At 52.6% G+C, this 19,364-nt stretch overlaps 1 protein-coding gene across 2 annotated transcripts in view; it reads right to left on the reverse strand.

The window, feature by feature from the left end:
• The window catches only part of PLA2G6 (phospholipase A2 group VI), a 57,233-nt gene extending 48,876 nt beyond the window's left edge, over positions 1 to 8,357 (reverse strand). Inside the window, exon 1 of one of the 2 annotated variants that reach the window (XM_040637522.1) lies at positions 8,278 to 8,357. The gene's annotated coding sequence lies outside the window, so the exon portion shown is untranslated. The remainder of the gene's footprint in view (positions 1 to 8,277) is intronic. The other variant, XM_040637521.1, reaches the window with a different exon arrangement.
• Positions 8,358 to 19,364: the final 11,007 nt, after the last annotated feature.

The raw sequence follows: 19,364 nt of genomic DNA on the forward strand, positions 1-19,364 counted from the left end.
TCCCTCTGCCCCTCTCCCTGCTCTCACTCTCTCTAAAGAAAACAAATTTTAAAAAATGAGGCCAACGCGCCCCTCTTGTGTGCTGTGAGGATTAAATGAGAATGTTCTTAAGAATGTTTAGACCTGAGGGCACCCACGTGGATCAGCTGGTTAAGCGTCTGCCTTCAGCTCAGGTCACGATCCCGGAGTCCAGGATGGAGCCCCACATTGGGCTCCTTGTTCAGCGGGGAGCCTGCTTCTCCCTCTGCCTCTGCCCCTCCCCCTGCTCATGCTTTCTCAAATAAATAAAATCTTTAAAAAAAAATGTTTAGGCCTGTGTCAAGTTCCTTCTTTCTTCTGCACTCGGGAACTGAGAGCACAGAGGCGCTGGGGTGCCTGTGCCCCTTCCCAGAGCCAGGGGAGAAGGGAGGGGTCCCAAGAGAAGGCATGGGCATTGGTCCCTGGAAAAGAAACCCCCAAGACGGAAGGCATGGCCCGCACATCAGTGTGCCCTGTAGCAATTTTTGTTTGACACAGAAACAGAAGCAACTTCTGTGCCCAATATTATAGGAATTCTAAATTGTGACGTGTTCACTCCAGAGATAGTGCGTGGTCATTAAAAGCCGTGACTGAGGAACTCAGGAAGCACGTGGTGGTGTCACAGACTCTGGGGCATCGAGTCCACGGCGCTCCCCGGGCTGGTTGTGGGCTGCGAGCTCGGCCCGCAAGGCCCCTCCCTCCCTGTGCGGCCTGTTCCGCTTGGTCCCACCCTGTCATGCACGATTGCCGATTGCCGAAAGCAATGCTGTCTCGCACCTCCTTCCCTCTCCACGCTGATTTGTTTGATACATCCTTCCTCTCCCTCATCCTCCTGCCAGACCGTACACTTAATCACACCCATCACACCAAACGCTCGAGTGCCTCTCTGTGCTCTGGTCCTGGTCTAAGAACTTTACATATCTTCATCTTTCATCTGGACCACCACCCTGAGGTGCCTGGGTGGCTCAGTGGGTTAGGTGTCTGCCTCTTGATTTCGGCTCAGGTCATGATCCCAGGGTCACGAGATCGAGGCCCACATTGGGCTCCATGCTCAGCGGGGAGTGTACTTGAGATTCTCTCTCCCTCTCCCTCTGCCCCTCCCCCTGCCTGTATGCCCTCTCTCTCAAATAAATAAAACCTTTAAAAAAAAATCTGTACCACCACCCTTTGAAATTGTCACCATTATTATCCTGGTTTTACATATGAGAAAGTCAAGGAACAGGGAGGTAAAGCAATGGGCCCTATGTCACACAGCTGGGAGGCAGAGGAGCAAGAATTAGAGCCAGACAGCTGGCTCTAGACCGTCAGAGCTTTTTAAGGACAGTGCTTGGTCCTTTCACCTCTGTACACTGACCCCTGGCACAGGCTTGGCCCACAGAAAGTCTGTTAAAACATAATTTAACTGAGTAAAAATTATGCCGCAAAAAATAAGGGTGAGGGAAAAATACCAAAACACTATGAGGATATTGGGTTTATGGGCCATTTTTTTTCTTTTTCCTGTTTATCAAATGGTATGGAAAATGCTTTTTTTTTTTTTTAATGATTCTATTTGTTAAAGAAAGTAAGAGTGCAGGCTGAGCCCCTGGGGACCACAGCTGGGGAGATGGGGGCGCAGGGGTCAGGACCAGCTTAGCAAAGCAGCACAGAGGCCTCCCAGAGAGCAGGTGGGAGGCACCTCCTGGAGGGAGTCGGGAGCACCAGCACCCATGAGCCCACTTGGGGTTAAGGGGAGAGTCACCGTGGGGGTCCAGCTGGATGGAAGGAAGATATCCCGCCCCAGGAGAAAGACACCTTCCTTAGGGGCTCAGGGCTGGTGGGTGAGGGCTGCCTCCCACACCTGGACGGCAGCCTGGCCACGGAAAGGACAGGTCTGACTCCCACCCAGCCTTCCAGGGTGGGCGTGAGGGTGAAATGACACAATGGAGGGAAAGTGTCCAGGACGCAGGCCGACTGCGGGCACGCAAACAGTGGCCATTGTTATCACAAGGTGGAAGAAAGGAAATGAACCCCCCAGGGCCACATCCTGGAACATCATAACAGAGCAGCCCGGAAAGCGGCAAGTGAGAAGTAGACAGAGCGCATGCTCGAGCTTCCTTCTCGCTTCTGTGCTCTTCCTCCCATCCCGCCCCTGACCTCAGAGCCCGGGTTCTTTCCAGCACAGCTGCAGGGGGGAGGATGCCCCGCAGCGGAGCAGCCCCCTCCCTCCCGGCTTCCTCCCCCTCTCGCTTCTCACAGACCCTTGCCCTTGACCTCCCCACAGGATCAACATTTGCTTTTACCTGCTGACAACTGTTCTCTAGGGCTCCTCACCTGGGCTTACTCCCTGCGCGTAGGTGACACAGGTGACACTAAGGTCACATGATGGGGCTGTCCGCTCCTGGGCACTGGAGGCTTCGAGCAGCCACAAACCCAAGACCTTTGCGGTGAGGGGGACGCTGACAATTCTGCCTATCTATTTCTGCAGTTTCCGGGTGTCGACCGTGTCTGCCCTACAGGGAGGCCAGAGATTTCTGGCCTGTTCTCCTTACTTTTGCTCACCCGTCCCCTGTCAAAGGCCCCATGTGCCTGCTTGATTCCTTCAGGGAAGGCTTACGAAGCCGCTGCTGGGGAAGGCAGCCCTAGAGGAGAGGAGCTGTGAGGCAGGAAGGACAAGCATTAATGTCCCCATCTTAGAGAGGACGTAACCGAGGCCCAGAGAGGCCTCAGATTGTGGGTGTTGGAAGGGCAAGTTAAAGTGGGACATGCTGATGGCCACCAAAAAAATAAAAAAAGAAGCAGTACTGGGGTCAGAGGGAGAGGGGAACCAACAGGTGGCATTTTTGGTGAGTTCCCCAGAAATGGCCGGTTGGGTTCCTAAAATGAGTAAGTCACAGGGGGACCCAAACCCAGTCCCTGTCCCCCTGGGGGAAGAGTCAGGAAAAGATGGCTGTACGAGGTGACTCTTCAGATGAACTCTGCAGTGGGGACTTGGGCAACAGGCCTCCCCACAGGAGGAGCATAAGGTAAGGGAGGGCACGGGGACAGGAGCCTGCCTGGCCGGGAATGAGCATTTTCATCGGGCTTGGGCAGCACACAGGGAGTTGTGGGCACTGCCAGGACCCACATGAATACTGGTCACCACGGAGCCATTCTGCCAGCATCTGCTCTAGAGCCGTGCTCAGAGCCAGCCTGTGACCTGCGTGCCTGGTTACGGGGGCCAGACGGACCCCATCCTCAGATGTCTGTTTCCACCTCGGCCATGAACTCCCTGAGACACCCCAGGTAGGTCTCAAGCAAGAGAGGGAGTAGAAAGCCACCAGGCCCTGGGCCCCGTGCCCCCACCTCCTAGCCTGGACAGTTATCTCTTTCAGAGAAAAAGAGAGAGGCCCTGAATTGTTAAACTTCCTGGCCTGTCCTCCCTGGAATGTCCTCCCCTGCCCCCCTTCACTCCCGTCTCTGCCAGAGCCTTTGCTTGTCCTTCAAGGCCCAATGGCTCCCTATGGAGACCCAGAGCTCCGGACTGGTCCCTCCTGCATCGCTCCCAGCTCAAGTTATACCCTTCCGGTCTACAAGCGCCGTGAGGGCCAGGTCCACCATCCCTCCCTACAAGCCCTCTGTGACTACCACAAGATGCAAATCCGATGCTTACACCAGCCCAGTGGTTCCCCATCACCTTCCAGAGACAGCCCAAGCTCGGGGCAGGGAGGCAAGCAACCTGGCCAGCCATGCTGCCCCAGAAACCTCCCAGAACATACCACCCGCACGCCTCCATGGACCTGTGCGCACTCCCGCCTAGATTGCGTTCACTCATCTGTCTCCCCTCCTCTTCGCCCTAGGGGTACCCTCACCCTACCCAGGGGCTCCCCCAAAGAAGCATTTACCCTGGGATAATGATGGTGCATCTGTTGGTTTGGGTTGCTCCCCCCCTTTATTTTTTTTTAATCCGCGCACATAGCATGCTGTTCCTGATGGATAGTGGATATTTAAAAAATGGTTGGTGAATGAGTAGGACAAATGAATAAGCCACTGGAAGCCCGCGGGGCCAGGACCTTCGAGGCACCCTCCCCTGCTCTCCTACTCCCTTGCGGGTGGTAACAGGCCACACACCCTATTCCCCGCCCACTCCGGGCTGCCCAGCACACCACCACCGTGCACACACTCAGAAGAACATTTATGGGGTATCTGCTGGGCTTCCCAAGTGGCACTGAGCTTCGATCTGGAAAGTCTGGCTTTATATACCCGGAGCTCAGGCAGAGTCTAAGCAGGGACACTCTACAGGCCCTCTGCTTCCCTCTCGATGAAGTCCGGCTAGAGCGGCACGACAGCTGCCCTGCAGTGCGTGACAGGATCCCACCGGCAGCCGGGCCAGGAAGCTGACCTCACAGGACTGGCCTCGTGGGGGATCCTGGGAGCACACACAGAACCGCTCGAGTTGGAAATCAGGCTTCCCGAGCCCCGGCTGCTTGCGACAGGATGTCCCATGACCGGAACAACTGGCACAGGCCAGCGGCGCCCTCCTGTGCAGCTGAGGTCCCCCCATCCGCCGCCCTGGCAGGACGGTCAGAGCGCCCGGCCCAAGCACCGCCGCCTTCCTTCCTTCAGCCCCCACCAGCCGCGCCTCTCAGCACACGAGCGCATCAGCACACGCTGGCCTCCGCCCACCGGCAAGAGCACCCCGCTTTATGGTTGCACGGGTTCCCACATCTGTTAGCTGCCCCGAAGCTCACGGATGCCCGTGAAAGAAGGAAGTGCAGGTGTTTCTCTCTGTCTGGCACATGGGGAAACTGAGGCCCAGAGAAAGGAAGTGGGAGGTGTGGCCAGCGGCTGGACTCTTGCCTTCTTCTTCTGACTCCTGAACTGCACTAGGCAGAGGGCCCGCAAACAGTAGGTGCTCCATTAGTGCATAAGAAAAGGCTGACTGGAGGAAGGGGTTAGGTCAAATGTCCTTTCCATCCCCCACCCAAGCCTCTGGATCTCCAAAGCTGCCTCTAAAACAAAATGTTCCTTCAAATGTTCTCTCTGACCCCAGCTCATCCCAAACTCACACCTAATGTGAGGAATGGAGAAGGGCTTGCCCCTGCCACTTCACACACGAAGCAACACTGCTACATTCATCCAGCACCCACTGGGCACCCGGAGCCCCACAAGGTGTCGGAGGTAATTCCCACATTTAATCCTCAAAACACTCCTAAGACACGGTGTACTTCCACCCCTATTACACGCGGGAAACTGAGGCACAGGAGCTTATGTGACTGGCCAGGGTCTGAACCCGATTAGTTAGCATCCGGAGCAGCATCTCGTCATTTTCAAACTGCCTTCAGGAGAAAGCCTGAAGGGAACGTGGCTGAATGGCTTGATTTTCAGCCTCTTGCCCTCCAGAAGCTAAGGCTCACAGCTAAAAACGCACCGCCGGTCACATGAGCCAGCGCCAAATGGCCTTCAAGACAGGGAAAGTTGTCTTCTTCACCTGCTCCGCTTAGCTAGACCACAGAGGCAGCAGAATGCCCCAAACATGGGGCTGAAGCCCCCAAGGACGGGAGACACCGGTAACTTGAAGAGATCGCTGGCCTCGTGCCTAGGTACAGGGTGGCCCATTTTATGAATCATTTAATGATTCATTCTATAAATATTTACTGAGGACCTACTCTGGGACAGGCATTGTCCTAACAGCTGAGACTCGGCTAGTGAACTAGACAAAAATCCCTGCCCTCCCAGATCTTCTACTTTAGCAAAGGGTATAAATAATGAAGAAGATAAAAAAGGCAAAGCATATACGTAGGTTTTAGATGCTGGATAGATGCTGAGAAGAAAAGGAAACCAAAGAAGGGGGATAAGAAGCGTCGAGGTAGAGGCTGAAATTTTAGACAGGGTGACCAGGGAAGTCCTGACCAAGAACTTGACCCTGAATAAAGACTAAAAGGAAACGCTGCCGAAAACTGTGGATATCTAGGTGAAGAAATGTCCGGGCAGAGGGAAGAGCAAGTGCAAAGGCCCTGGGGCTGCCACATGCCTGATGAGTGCCAAGAACAGCATGGATACCAGTGAGGTCAGAGCGGTAACAGAGGGCCAGGCACATACAAGTGAGAAAAGCCACTGCAGCGCTTGGAGCAAAGCAGCGACGTTAACACATCACTGCCTGGATGAGGGGTGTCAAGAGGCTGTAAGGATAATCTCACAGCTCCAGCCTAAGCAACTGAAATAACACTGCCATTTCCTAAAGACGGGAAAGTAAGTGAGAGGGACAGACATTGGTGGAAGGTGGGGAAGGGATGAAGGGGTATATACCAGGAGCTTAATTCTAAATACCTTTAACTTTGAAATGCCCATGTTTGAGGTGTTGAGCAAGCAATTATATAAGTGAGTCTATCATTCGGTGGAAAGATCTAGACTGGACTGGAGATATAAACTTGGGAGTTGTCAGAGTAGAGATGGTACTTAAAGTTATGAGACTGGATGAGGTCACCTGAAAAACGAGGATGGATTAAAAGAGAGAGAGAGAGAGAGAGAAGCAGCATTTCAGGCATGGACCTATTAAAATGTTCTCCCAGGAGCCACCCTCTAGAAAGCGAAGCTCCTAACAAGGCCTCCTCTTCACTACGACTCCCCTCACCCCTTCCAAAGACACACGCACACACAGCACTTCCTCTGTCTCTTGGTGATGTCATTCTGCTGAGTGAGAAGGAAATTCTCATGGAGGATACTGTCACCTACTGAGAAAGTAATCCGTGGAAGGGAGAAAAAGTGCCCTGGGTGCTGAGACAACAGCAGTGAGCCTCACACAGCAGGGGGATCACACAGGCTCTACTGTTCCTGTTGGCAGGTTGCAACTCCAGCCTCCTGGATTGGTGTGACCTCAGGCAACTCATTCGCCCTCCTTCTTATGTTAAACAGGAATAACACTGGCTACATCAACGTAAGAAACAGTCTGTGATATTTGTTAAATAAATGAGGAATGAATGAATGGTAAAAGCAACAACATACAAAAGAGTCGAACTCACAGCAGATGATCGATAAATACTGTCAAATGCTAAATGCGGACGCTGGGCCTTCTACTTGTCTTTCTCTCCTTCTTTTGTCATGTCCCTTTCCCTGTCCTGGCTGTCACACAATAGCAAAACAATGCATTTGTACCAGATCATACTGATTACAAAGTTTTGCCTTCTACACTTTCTCAAATTTTCAACCTCATGGCAGCCTTACGAGGGCAGGAACTACAATCCCCCATCACAGACAAAGACTGCAGCTTGGGACAGAAAACAGCCTCCAAACTCCAGGAACATTTTAAGGCAGAAACAATAACAAAAACACTGCATACAGCCCAAGGGTGGGGCACCAGTGTTGCCAAACCAAACCTGCCTAACATCCTGTTGGGTGGGTAAAAGGGCAGGTGAGGGAAAGACCCAGAAGCTCAGGGGAAGGGAAGGTATTTGTCTGGGGTCACATGAGTAGTCCATTAAAAAAAAATGGGCACAGATCCCTGAGCCCTGTGCCCTCCTTGTCCCACACCCATGGACCTGCCCATCCCAGTGGCATGGTCAAACAGATCACACCTTCCCGATCACCAGCTTCCAGGCCATCTCTGGGAGCAAGCGGGGGACACAGAATTGGTGGGTTGGGAGACACTGGGGTGAGGAGGCTATGAGGAATGAGGGAGAATGGTGGGGCGCAGGCACAAATGAAATCTGGAAGCACGTGAGAGAAAATAAGCAGAGAGAAGCAGGCAGTTAGGAGTCAGAAAGGGGGAGAGTAAAATGGACAACAGGAGAGACACAATGGAGAACTGCAGAAGACAGGTGGTGCGGGGGATCAGGTGGGAATACAGAGGCAGAAAAGTCGGAAGCGCTTAAAAGGGCACAGGAAGGCAATGGGACAATCAGTGCGGCCCAGAGTGAAAACTGGGGGCCCTGAGAGGCACTGAGAGAGTTGGGGGGAGACGGGGGGGGGCTAACCAAGGTAAGTCAGTGATAGAGGGGAGACACACAAGGGAGACTGGGGTACTAAGGAGGGACCCAGGGCCAAAGCTGGCGTCCCTGGGGAGGTCACAAGTTTGAAATGAGACAAGAGCTGTCACAGATGGAAGTTGGGGGCGCTGAAGAATCAAAGGGCGGAAGGTACGGGCACTTAGGGGGTCACACAAGGGTCAATGAAGGACACGACTAACAACCGGGGAACACAAGGGAGGTCCGAAAGAGGGTCGGGGTGGTGGCCACCGAATCTGGGGCGCGGAGCTGGTTTGGGGAAGGGCCCCCCAGGCCCCGCCTCCCCTGCGCCGTCACTCACCTCGGCTTACTCAGCACTTCTACTTCCTTCTACTTCCGCAAACAAATGAACCCGGCCTCACGTGACGGCCAGGCCACGGCCCTCCGCCAATCACCGAAGCCCGTGTTCCGGCGGCCGCTGAGGCCCCGCCCCCGCGCCGCGAGGTGGGTGCGCGAGGAAGGCGGGGGCGGGGCTCCGCCATGTTTTCTAACTGCCCAATGGAAAGGGCTCTCAGCGTCGAGGGAGGCCTGGCTTCGGGCTGTAGCCAGTCTTCCGCGGCCGGGCCTGGCCACGTCTGTGCGGGGCGGAAGGTCCTCGCGCCGGCTCGTTGGCGGACATGTTGATGAGGGGCAGGAGTCTCCTCCTCCGCCTTCCACCTCCTGAACTGATCTGGAGGCCTGGAGTCTGACCTACCGTTACTGACGGCTGGGTCCTAAAGATAAAAGTTGAAACTAGCAAAGACACTGGGCGTGGCAGGGAGGAACCTGCTTTGATTTTTGACGGGGACCCCCAGATTGAGCAAATAAGAAATGGGATGCCCAGATAAATTTGAATTTTGGCTCAACGACCAATAATTTTTTATTTTAAATAAAAAACCGTAAGGATGGTTGTGCCAAGAAAGTATTCGTTGTGATCTGGCAGCCCTCCACCCAGCTGATCTCAGGAAATACCTTAGCACTTTCAGTAGAAACGTGGGCAAATGACTTGGTCTCTGCAAACTCCTCATCCTTAAAATAAGGATGTTGCGACCTAGAGATAAGTTCATCTCTGTTCCTGCACATAGTGGAATTTCAACAAATGGTCGTTGGTAAGGCGGAGAAAGGCACACTGACGAGCGGGCTGTAGTGACAGCTTTGCTTCTGCTGAGCAGATAGTATCAACTAATACCCGTACAGAGCTTCACCCGTTACAAAGTAGTTTGACTTCACATCCATCATCTCTGAAGTGTAGCTGCTCTTGTCTGCACTTTACAGGTGAAGAAACTGTTCTTAAACTAAGATTTGAATTTTGCTCAAGAGTTTGAGATTTGAGAGTTGAGAGAACCGGGTGAAGACTCAGACTTCTCACTGAAAATATTTTGCCCTCCACACCCCAAACAAGTAAAGTGAGGATGATGGTTATCGGGGAGCTTGCAAAAGGTCAGGCATTCCACCCTCTACCAAGTCATCTGACCCAAGAAAACACGCAGGTTCAGCGGGCTGAGTCCCATTCTTCAGCAAACACCCTGGTATTCACAGTGGGTCTGCAAGGCAAGTTTGGCAACGCAGACACACAACTGAATCTGAAAAACAGAAAAGGCTGAGGGAGGCTGGATCAATTTTTAAAAGCCCTCAAAGATCCACGAAAAGAACTCTAATCTCAGGGCCTCATAAACTGAGCGGCCCTCCCCTAGGTATTTCTGGTGAAAACTGAAATGAATGGATAAAGCAAGAGATGAGGAACAGGGGATTAATAGGAAGTACTGAATGATCAAGCAATGCCAGAAACATCTCAGAGGGACTTTAAGCTACAAACATCTCAGAGCAAAATGTCTGCTTTCTAGGAGCCCAGAATCCGGAGAGTCAGACTAGACCAAGTCCCCTCCCTCAGAGTTGGACAGAAATTTAACTCTCTGGGGCGCCCAGGTGGCTAAGTTGGTTAAGCGTCCGACTCTTGGTTTTGACTCAGGTCATGATCTCAGAGTCTTGAGATCCAGCCCCGCACTGGCCCCGGACTCAGCCGGCTGGGAGTCTACTTCAGATTCTCTCTCTTCCTCTCCCTCTGCCCCCTCCACACTCACGCACACGCTCTCTCCCTCTCAAATAAATAAATCTTAAAAAAAAAAAGAGAGAAATTTAGCTGAAATGCTAATGATACAGTTTACACTCTTACCTTGCTGGATCCTCACCACAATGCCGAGAAGTAGGACTCTTGTCCCCCACTTTATTGTTGAAGAAACCTACAGGTCCTGCAATGGGAAATGATCTCCAGAGTCACGTGTCAGTAACAGGCAGGACCAGGGGCGCCTGGGTGGCCCAGTCGGTTAAGCGTCAGCCTTCAGCTCAGGGCGTGGTCCTGGGATCTGGGGATGGAGCCCCTTGTTGGGTTCCCTAGCAGGGAGTCTGCTTCTCCTTCTTCCTCTGCCCCCCGCCCCCCACTGGTGCTCTCACTTTCTCTCAAATAAATAAATAAAATCGTTTAAAAATAATAAATAAATAAATAAATAAAAGGCAGAATCAGAATCAGGACCTGCCTTGTTTTTTCTTTCCCTGCTCCATGGAAGTACCCACAGTGAACAAAACCAACAAAAATCCCTGCTCTCCTGGTGTTTGCAGTCTTGTGGGGAAAAACCGATGATAAGCAAAAGCAAATCAAACATAGGGTGTGTTTTGCTAAAAGTCTTTCGGTGAAGTGTCACTACGTAGCATCTTTCTTTCCAAGAAGCTTAAGTGCGGAATCCGGGGTGATGTATATTAGTGCCATTGCACTAGTCCTTCTACGTGTTGTGTATTTGAACATTTTTATAATTAAAAACTTGGGCGGAAAGCGCAGTGTGGTAGAGGGTGATAAACACTATGGAATAAAAGCGAGGGAATGTGAGGGGTGGGGTGCAGTTTTAAACAGAGTGGCCAGGTAAGGCCTCACTGGGAAGGGAGATATTTAAACAATGGCCTGAGGGAGGCCAGGGAGTGAGCCTGGGAAAAAGGGTTCCTGATGGAAGGACTGGTATGAGCAAAGGCCCTGAGGCAGGAGTCTCCTTGGCTTGTGTCAGGACAAGCAAGGAGGCTGTCAAGCTCGGAGTAGTATGAGAGAGCAGGAGCCGGGTAGGCCAAGAGGTCAAAGGGGTATCAGGGCCTGAAGCACATTGTAGATCATTTTAAAACTTGCACTTTCCTTCCGAGGGAAATGGGGAGCCATGGGAGGTTTTTGAGCAGAGTGACCTGATTGGATTTACATGTTAACAGATCATATCTGTTCGATAAGAATAGGCTGTAAGGGCAGGCAGAGGCTGGGCGGCCAGGGAGAAGGCTATTATAGAAACTGGGGTGACAGACGCTGGGATGACCCGTTATCCCATCTAATCTTCACAACTGTAGAATTACAGTCGGGCTTTGCGTCATGATAAAACGTGTACGGTAGAGAAGGCATCGCAAGAAGGCATTGTTGAACTCTGTCTGTGGGAAGCATTGTGAGATGACTCTTGAACAGGGGTGGGCACCCGAACCCCCCCCCCCACCACCAGTTCCTGTAAACCAAATTTTAGTGGAATACAGCCACATCGTTCATTCGTACCCCTGTGCTGTCTACAATGGCAGAATCGAGGAATTGTGACAAGACACCGTATGGCCCACAAGTCCTGAAATATTTCTATCTGGCCCTTTACAGAAAAAAAATGTGCCAACCCCGGTTCGTAAGTTGAGTTTCAAAGGTTGAATAGGAGTTTGCCGGCTGGATTGGGAAAGTAAAAACATTCCGGGTGGAAAGAACCCTATGGGCTGAAGTTCACATCACAAGATCATATGGATTGTTCGGGAACTGCAAGAGGTTGAACGTTGCTGGAATCCAGGGTATAGCAGGTGAGTGGGCAGTGAGCCACAGAGGCCAAGCATGAAGGTTCTCGAGTGCCAGGCTGAGGACGCAGACCTTGCCCTCTGCAGCCCGTGGGAGCCCCAGCAGGGTGACAGGCCACTGATGTGGAAAAAAGTCCCCCTGCTGCTATGGAGAGGTGAGCGGAGGGCACGGAGGCCACGAGGCAGCTGTGTAATGATTACACTAATTATATGGCTTCCGACTTGACGGTGGGGGGGGGGGGCATCGAGCCTTGTGCCTTCTGGAAGGAAATGAGTGCAGGTGACCTTGGGCCGTGAGGCAGCAGCCACGTGTGTTCCCATCCCAAGGAGGAAAGCCAGTCCTGGCCAGCAAAAGCAGGACCTACCCACCACCCTGGGGGCCCCTCAGCCCAGCTCAGGGGCTCCCGGGACAGACTGTGGCCTGAGGAGAGACTGGTTCTCAGGGCCAGGGAGCCAGGGAAGCTTTGCCAAGAAGCTAGCCTGAACCTGGATCCTGAAGGGTGGGGAGGGCTTGCCGAGGCTGAGCGGAGGGCATCTCAGGCAGAGCTGGGGGACCCGGGGCCAGTGGCGGCGCAGAGTCTAGCCTCTCGGGAGGGGGTCTAACACGGGGTTCTTGGGCGTCAGAGTGCACAAGGCCTTCACCCCTTTCTTCTTCCTCCTGGGCGTCTCGTCCTCACTTCGGCTTCTCCAGCCAGGACTGATGAAGCACCTACTATGTGCATGGCCACACTCTTGGTGGGGTGGGGACACAAAAGATACATCGTTCCTGTCCTTAGGGTTCAAGTTTAATACGAACTTGCCTCAAATACGCAGATAATTGTTTATTGCGAAGAAGCATTGCACTAAAGGCAAATATGGTTTTCCTGGAGAAATCACAAAATTACAAGGAATCGTGTTCCAGACAAGCAGGATAGACCAGGGAGCGTAGTGGTGACCCCAATAATCCTACTGGCTTAAACACACGCTTATGCTTTTGTTCACACTGTATGTCCAACGTGGGGAGGGCTGGGAGTTCTGTTTATCAAAGTCACGCAGAAAGTGTCTTGTCCAATTTAGGTTTTGGATGAGAGGCTGGATTAGAAGGTTCTGGAAGTGGGGAGACCAGGCAGGAGGCTGAGGAGGCTGTCCGGAGAGAGACGCAGGGGCTGGAACTGAGGCAAGGCTGGGGAAGAGAGAATGAACAGGACTCGAGGAGCTGAGGGCATGGAGACTTGGTGACTGCCCTGCTGTGGGAGTGAGGGAGAGGGATAAGGCGAGGATGGCGGCCTGGTGTCTCCCTAGGGTGACTGAGTGGATGGCGGCATCTCCAGCCTCTTAGGGAAATGAGGAGAGGTCCAGGTTGGGCGGTGACCCCAAGTTGCTTGTGACTATCGTGACTGTGCTGGGTTGGACCAGCCTGAGTCCACGTCGGCTATGCAGACGTTCAAGCAGTTCTGGCCCACAGAAGAGACAGACAGACAGACAGACAGACGAGAGTTGGTGAGAGAGAGAGGGGAATCATTAATACCGGCCGACACCTGAGATCTTGAGGGGGACTGAGGTCCCCAGGGAAGGGAAGAGGGGGCAAAGGCCAGAGCTCAGAGCATCACTAATCACTGAGCACAAGGGTAAGAAAGGACGGGGACTGAAAAGGTAGGAGGGAAGCCCATGCCTGAGAAGCTGAGGGGAGAGAGCCACAAGGTCAAGTGCTGTCAAAGAACAGGCTAGATCGGGAGGGAAAATGGACCCTGGATTCAGCCACAAAGAGGTCCCTTCAATGGATGGTGGGGCTGGAGCCAGACTGCAGGGTGGGGAAGAGGAGGGGGCAGGAGAGCTCAGAGGTGGCGAGGCAGGTTGGGCCGTAAAAGGGAAGAAAAGGCGAGGCTGGGGCTGGGACCGATGAGGAGTGAAAGGTGCCGGGCAGGGTGCGGGTTGGGGATGGCAGCCGCTTGGGGAAATGTCAGTGCTGGAGGGTAGGCATGAGGGTCTGGGAAGAGGAGAGGCAGCTTTGGGACAGCTTCTGCAGGGCAGAGGAAAGGGGAAGGACAGGGGCAGGGGGTCGGGGCCCGGCCTCTCAGCTGGCCACCCCTTCTGCAGGTGGAAATGGGGACGAAGCAGTGCAGTTTTTCCCTGGGGCCTGACCCAGGGGCCAGACCCCAGACCCAGGGCTACCCTCACAGACAGTAGCCCAGTGCAGGGACACCCTCTGCCAGTCCCTAGTGCAGGGACACCCTCTGCCAGTCCCTCCCCAGTGAGCCTTAGGATCTCAAAGTAGGAGGGAAGAAGAAGGGCCGGATTCCTGTACCGGATCCCTGCCAGGGCTGCCCACAGGGAGTGCTGGAGTCGCTCAGATGGCTCCCCAACAAAGCCCAGGGGTTATGCCGCAGAGGCAGCGAGGGACAGCTCTGCCCTCGCATCAGACCAACCTGAGTTCAAATCGTCCTCTGCCAGGGACTGGCTGTGTGATATCTCACCTCTCAGAGTTCCGATGTCTCTTCCGCAGGCGATGGTAACACCTAAGTCCCCAAACGGTGGCGAGGATTACTGGCGACCAGGCGCTGCGCATCCAGCAACCGGCTGCTCTCTGGGCAGCTGCTGAATCCACAAATGGGTCCATTTCCTCTGCTCTAGAAGGAGGCCGATCATTTGGGCCCCCACTGCCCACCCACAACAGGGAGGGCTTTTGTGAGAAGGAAAAATTAAGTTATGAAGACACTGAAATGTGAAGAAAGTGCAGGTAATTTGGGGCGATCGTTGGTTTATTTAGCAGGGGGAGGAAAGGGCTGGGGAAACTTACAGGGCACAGACAGGTCCTAGGCACTTAGCATGGTGCCTGGCCCCTAGGGCGCATGTCAGCAACATAGTCATAGCAACAAGTCCTACGCAGTCATAAGCTGCTACGAGGCATGTGAGGCATGAAGAAGTGGGAACAAGACGAGGTGCCAGGAAGGATCCCCTGACATCGCTCCCACCCAGCAGAGGAACCTACCTCAAAAGTGGGACCTGGCTCAGTGACAGAGGGCTGCCCTGCTAAGGGGGCTGGGGAGGGCCCAGTGTCCAGGGACAGGAGCTCTTGGGGGCCTGGAAATCACATCTCAGGGCAGGAAGGGCCTCCAGAGAACACCCGAGCGGAAATGTCCAAGCCAGCACTGGTCCTCTCCGCAGCTATTTTTACAATGTGGAACACACGGTCGAGTCAACTTTCCTTTGAAGAAAGTTTACTGTGGTTTGAGATGGTTTCGAAATCACTGACCTAATCCTTGGCTTTCACTGCAGATGGGGAAACCGAGGCTGGGAACGAGGGATGCCCCACACTGGGTTCAGCCAGGGGTGTGAATGAGGTGCAGATCCAGGCTTGGGTCAAGCCTGTCCCTGTTCCTGAGCACCTACGGAGGGCTGGGGTCCCGCAGGGATATGCTTGGGTGCTATTTGGGGTTTTAGACCCTTGGCCAGATGACCAGTGGGTGAGCTGAACCAGTCAGAGTTGTGGGGACTTAGCTGGCAGAGGCAGTCAGTCCCTCCCTAGAAACTGACGAGGAGGCCCCGCCCTGCCCTGTGGGCGGGGTCAGCACTGGGGAAGGGCCAGGTTTCTCCAGGGGACTCCAGAAGACTCATCTCTCTCTCACCCAATATCTATCGATGTCTTATCCCACACTAGGCACTGGGTTACATGCTTCTAAGTGTGAACACATTAAATTGTTTCACAATCCATGAAATCGGCACTATTAGTAAGCCCGGTTTACAAAGGAGGAGAGTGAGACGGGGAGAGATTCAGTCACTCAGCTGGTGAGGGGTAGAGGCCAGGATTTGAGCCCTCGGACTACCCCGAGGGCCCCTACTTAACAAAACAAAACAGAGGAAAATCACTTCTGTTAAAACAAAAATCGCAGGAATGACAGAATTTCTGTATGTTCTTCACCCAGATTCCCTAACTGGTAATATTTAGCCACGTGATCTTTATGGTTCCCTATCTTGTTCTGAACCGTTTGAGACTAAATTTCAGGCACGATGTCCCTTTACCTCTAAATAGTCCAACACGTGTTTCCTAAAATCGAGGACCCTCTCTTACCTAACCCTCTTTTACCTAATCAGGAAATCAACATCTGTAAGAGGCTATTAGCTGGTCTACAGACCTTATCAGGACTTTACCAACTACCTTCCTAATGTCCTTCATATCAACAGAAAATCCTGGATCCCACACAGCACTCAGTTGTCCTGTCTCCTCTAATCTAGAACAGTCCTGTCTTTGTCTTTCATGATCTTGTCATTTTTTTAATTTTATTATTTTTACTTTTTTAAAAGATTTTATTCATTTATTTGAGAAGAGAGAAAGAGCATGAGCGGGGGGAGGGGCACAGGGAGAGGGAGAGTCAGGCTCCCCGCTGAGCAAGGGCGCCTGTCGCTGGGCTCGATCCCAGGACCCTGAGACCATGACCTGGAGCCAAACGCAGAAGCTCAACTGACTGAGCCACCCATGCGCCCCAATCTTGGCATTTTTTAAAGGGTACAGTCCAGTTATTTGATCAGATTCTCTCTGGGTGTGTCTCCCGTTTCCTCACGATCACATTCACTGTCCCACAGAAGTGAGGCTGTGTCCTCCTCAGGGCCTCCTTCAGGGGGGTACCTGCTTCAGTTTGTCCCATTACTGCTGAAAGGAACTTTGATCACTTAATGAAAATGGTATCTGCCAGGTATCTCCATAGTAGAATGACTATCTTTCCATTTCTAATTAATAATTATAGTTGGGGGGGGGTGCCTGCGTGGCTCAGTTGTTTGCGTGTCTGCCTTTGGCTCAGGTCATGATCTCACGGTCCTGGGATGAGCCCCATGTTGGGCTCCCTGCTCAGTGGGGAGTCTGCTTGCCCTCTCCTCCTGACCCTCCCCCCTGCTTGTGCTCTCTCTCTCTCTCAAATAGTCCTTTAAAAAAATATATTTAGGTTAATACTTCAGAACTATAAAATTTCACGTTTCTCATCAAATTTTCATATCCACTGATGATTCTTCTTGGAATTCATTATTACTAGAATGCTTGCCTAATGGTCATTTTCTAACTCCATCGTTCCTTCTACTGGAAGGAGGAGCTTTGTCTTCTTCTATTCATTCATTCATTCATTCATTCATTCATTCATATTAGTGTGGGCTCATCGATTCTTCTCTTATTTAATGAGTTATGATCCATCATTACTGTTATTTTTTTTGAATATTCGAATTGTCCTACATTTGTCCAGTAGGAATCCTCCTTTCAAGCCACAGAGCTGCCACTTTTAAATATGACATTGCACTATGTCCCTTGACCTTGACCAGAAAGGGCGTCATGTCTGTGGGCAAGCAGTCTCTGCCGAGCGGGTACTGAAGTGTTGACCCCCTGACATGGGCAGGCTGGGGATGGGAGCAAAGGATTTAGGCAGCAGGGTGTCCTGGGGTGCTGTGCAGGTCACTGGGGATTCATTCACTACTGAATGAATCACTAGATTCATTCTTTCATTCACTACAATGGTCTCAGCTCTTAAGAAGCTCATAGAAAACGGTGGGGGTGGGGGGTAGAAAGCCCAACAATCACAATCGTGTAGTTTCTAAAATCACGAACTTCTGTATCCCGAGAGGTAATATGAGTGGCTCTGTGAGATGTGTAAAGGTAGGTCAAGTGGGCAATCGGTTGGGGGAGGGAGTTGTTTGAGTGTCAAATTTGCCACATTTGGTCACTTGGGAAGCTAGTGGGCCAACCTGCATATGAAACCCAAGGCCTTCAGGAGGTAAGAGATAGTAGTCACAATCCCAGGGGGACCTAGGTGCAGAGGCAGGAAGGCATAATGAGGGCTCTGACATCAAATTCTACTCTATCAAGAGAAGGAAGAGTCTTGCCAGGGACCAAGGCGCCACACAAAGACCACCTGCTCCAGGGGCCCTAACCCTTACACCGTAAAATAAGGTAGGCGCCGTGATGTCAGTTTCACAGAAGGTGTGGCTGTTGGAGGGACAGGCACTTCAGGCAATGAAAACAGCATGAGCGAGGACAAGGGAGGATGAACCGCAGTACTCCCCCATTTTGCCCCCCAAAGCTACCCCTTTTGAGTGGAGCTCCAGGCACTGAATATGACCCTCACGCTTGTACTGGTACCCACTCAGTTGGGCAAGGTCCACATATCTGGACCTGGAATCCATCAGGTCCAGATTCAAATTCTAGTTCTCGTACTTTGCAGCTGGGTGACTTTGGAAAGTCACTTGACGTCTCTGAGCCTCCACTGATATATTTCCTCAACACGTATTTATTGAGGGCTCCATATGTGCTGAGCAGTGTTCTAGGCACAGGACATGCAGTGGTGAACAAGGTAGACAAGAAACTTACATTCTGTTTGGGGAAGATAGACAGTAAATAGTAAGTAAATGTAAGCAAGTTAATACCTTATGGAGATGGTAAGGTAATATGAGAACATATTTCAGAAGTGGGGGCTCTTTTAGGCAGGGCAGATAGGAAAGGCCTCTCTGAGTCAGTGACTTCCAAGCTGGCCTGAGAGATGAGGAAGAGCTGGGCAGTGAACAGAAGAAGACATAGCTAATGCAAAGGACCTGTGGTAGGAATAAGTTAGGTGTGTTTGAAAGACAGGAGGAAGGGCAGCGTGGCTGAAGAGTAGTGGGTGAGGGGAGAATCGAAGGAGGTGAGGCTTTAGAGTTGGGTAAAGGCCAGATGGCTTAGGGCCCTATAGAGCGAAAGGAGTATAGTTTATATTCTAAATGCAAAGGGAAGCCATTGAGGGTGTTAAACCAGAGGGTGGGTGTAGTGAGAAAGAATCTTATCCTTGTTTTAAGAAGAACTTCTGTGTGTGAAAAAAGGCTTCAGGGGCAAAGTGGGGAGGCTATCAGGAGGCTTGCTGCCATTGTCCAGGTAAGTTGATAGTGCCTGGGCCAGGTGGTAGGATTGGGGGTGAGGAAGAGTGGTCAGGTGCTGGATGGTGCTGGATGGTGCTGGAAGTAGAACCAGCCTGACTAGTGGGGAAGGAGGGAGAAAGAGGAATGGGCTTGAACAACTGAAATTGGGAAGTCTGGGGGTACAGGGAGCTGAGGTAGGGTTGGTGGTTGGGAGCTGGATTTTTGCCATCCTCATCGGGCTCCCAGAGAGAGGTGCTCAGTGGGCAGCCCAAAACTCAGAGAAGCTCTTTGGAGATCATGGGCATATGGTTGGCATTTAAAACCACGGGACTGGATGAGATCATCAAGGCAGAGGGTGTAGGTTGAAAGGAGAAGAGGCACGGGGCTGTCGACTGCAAAATGAGACAAATGACACCTCCGCCCACGCGGCTCTCGCGAGGTATCACGTGAATGCGCCCGGCCGATGTTCTAACAGGGGTTGAGAATCCCGGCCCGCGCTGGGGTGGGGGTGGAGGTGGAGGAATGGGGCCTTGTGGGGGCGGGGCCGGGGCGGGGCGGGGCCAGCTGGAGGCGGGGCCGAGAGCTGGGAGGCCGCTCCGGGGCAGGAGGGACCGCAGGGCGGTGACGTCACCGCATGACTGGGTTTTTATGAATGAAAGGAATCCTGTGAGTGAGTAATTCCGGGAAGCTCGCCTTACAACTCCGCGCCGC

This window comes from Ursus maritimus, unplaced genomic scaffold (assembly GCF_017311325.1).
Source record: "Ursus maritimus isolate PB19 unplaced genomic scaffold, ASM1731132v1 scaffold_21, whole genome shotgun sequence".
Lineage (NCBI taxonomy): Eukaryota > Metazoa > Chordata > Mammalia > Carnivora > Ursidae > Ursus > Ursus maritimus.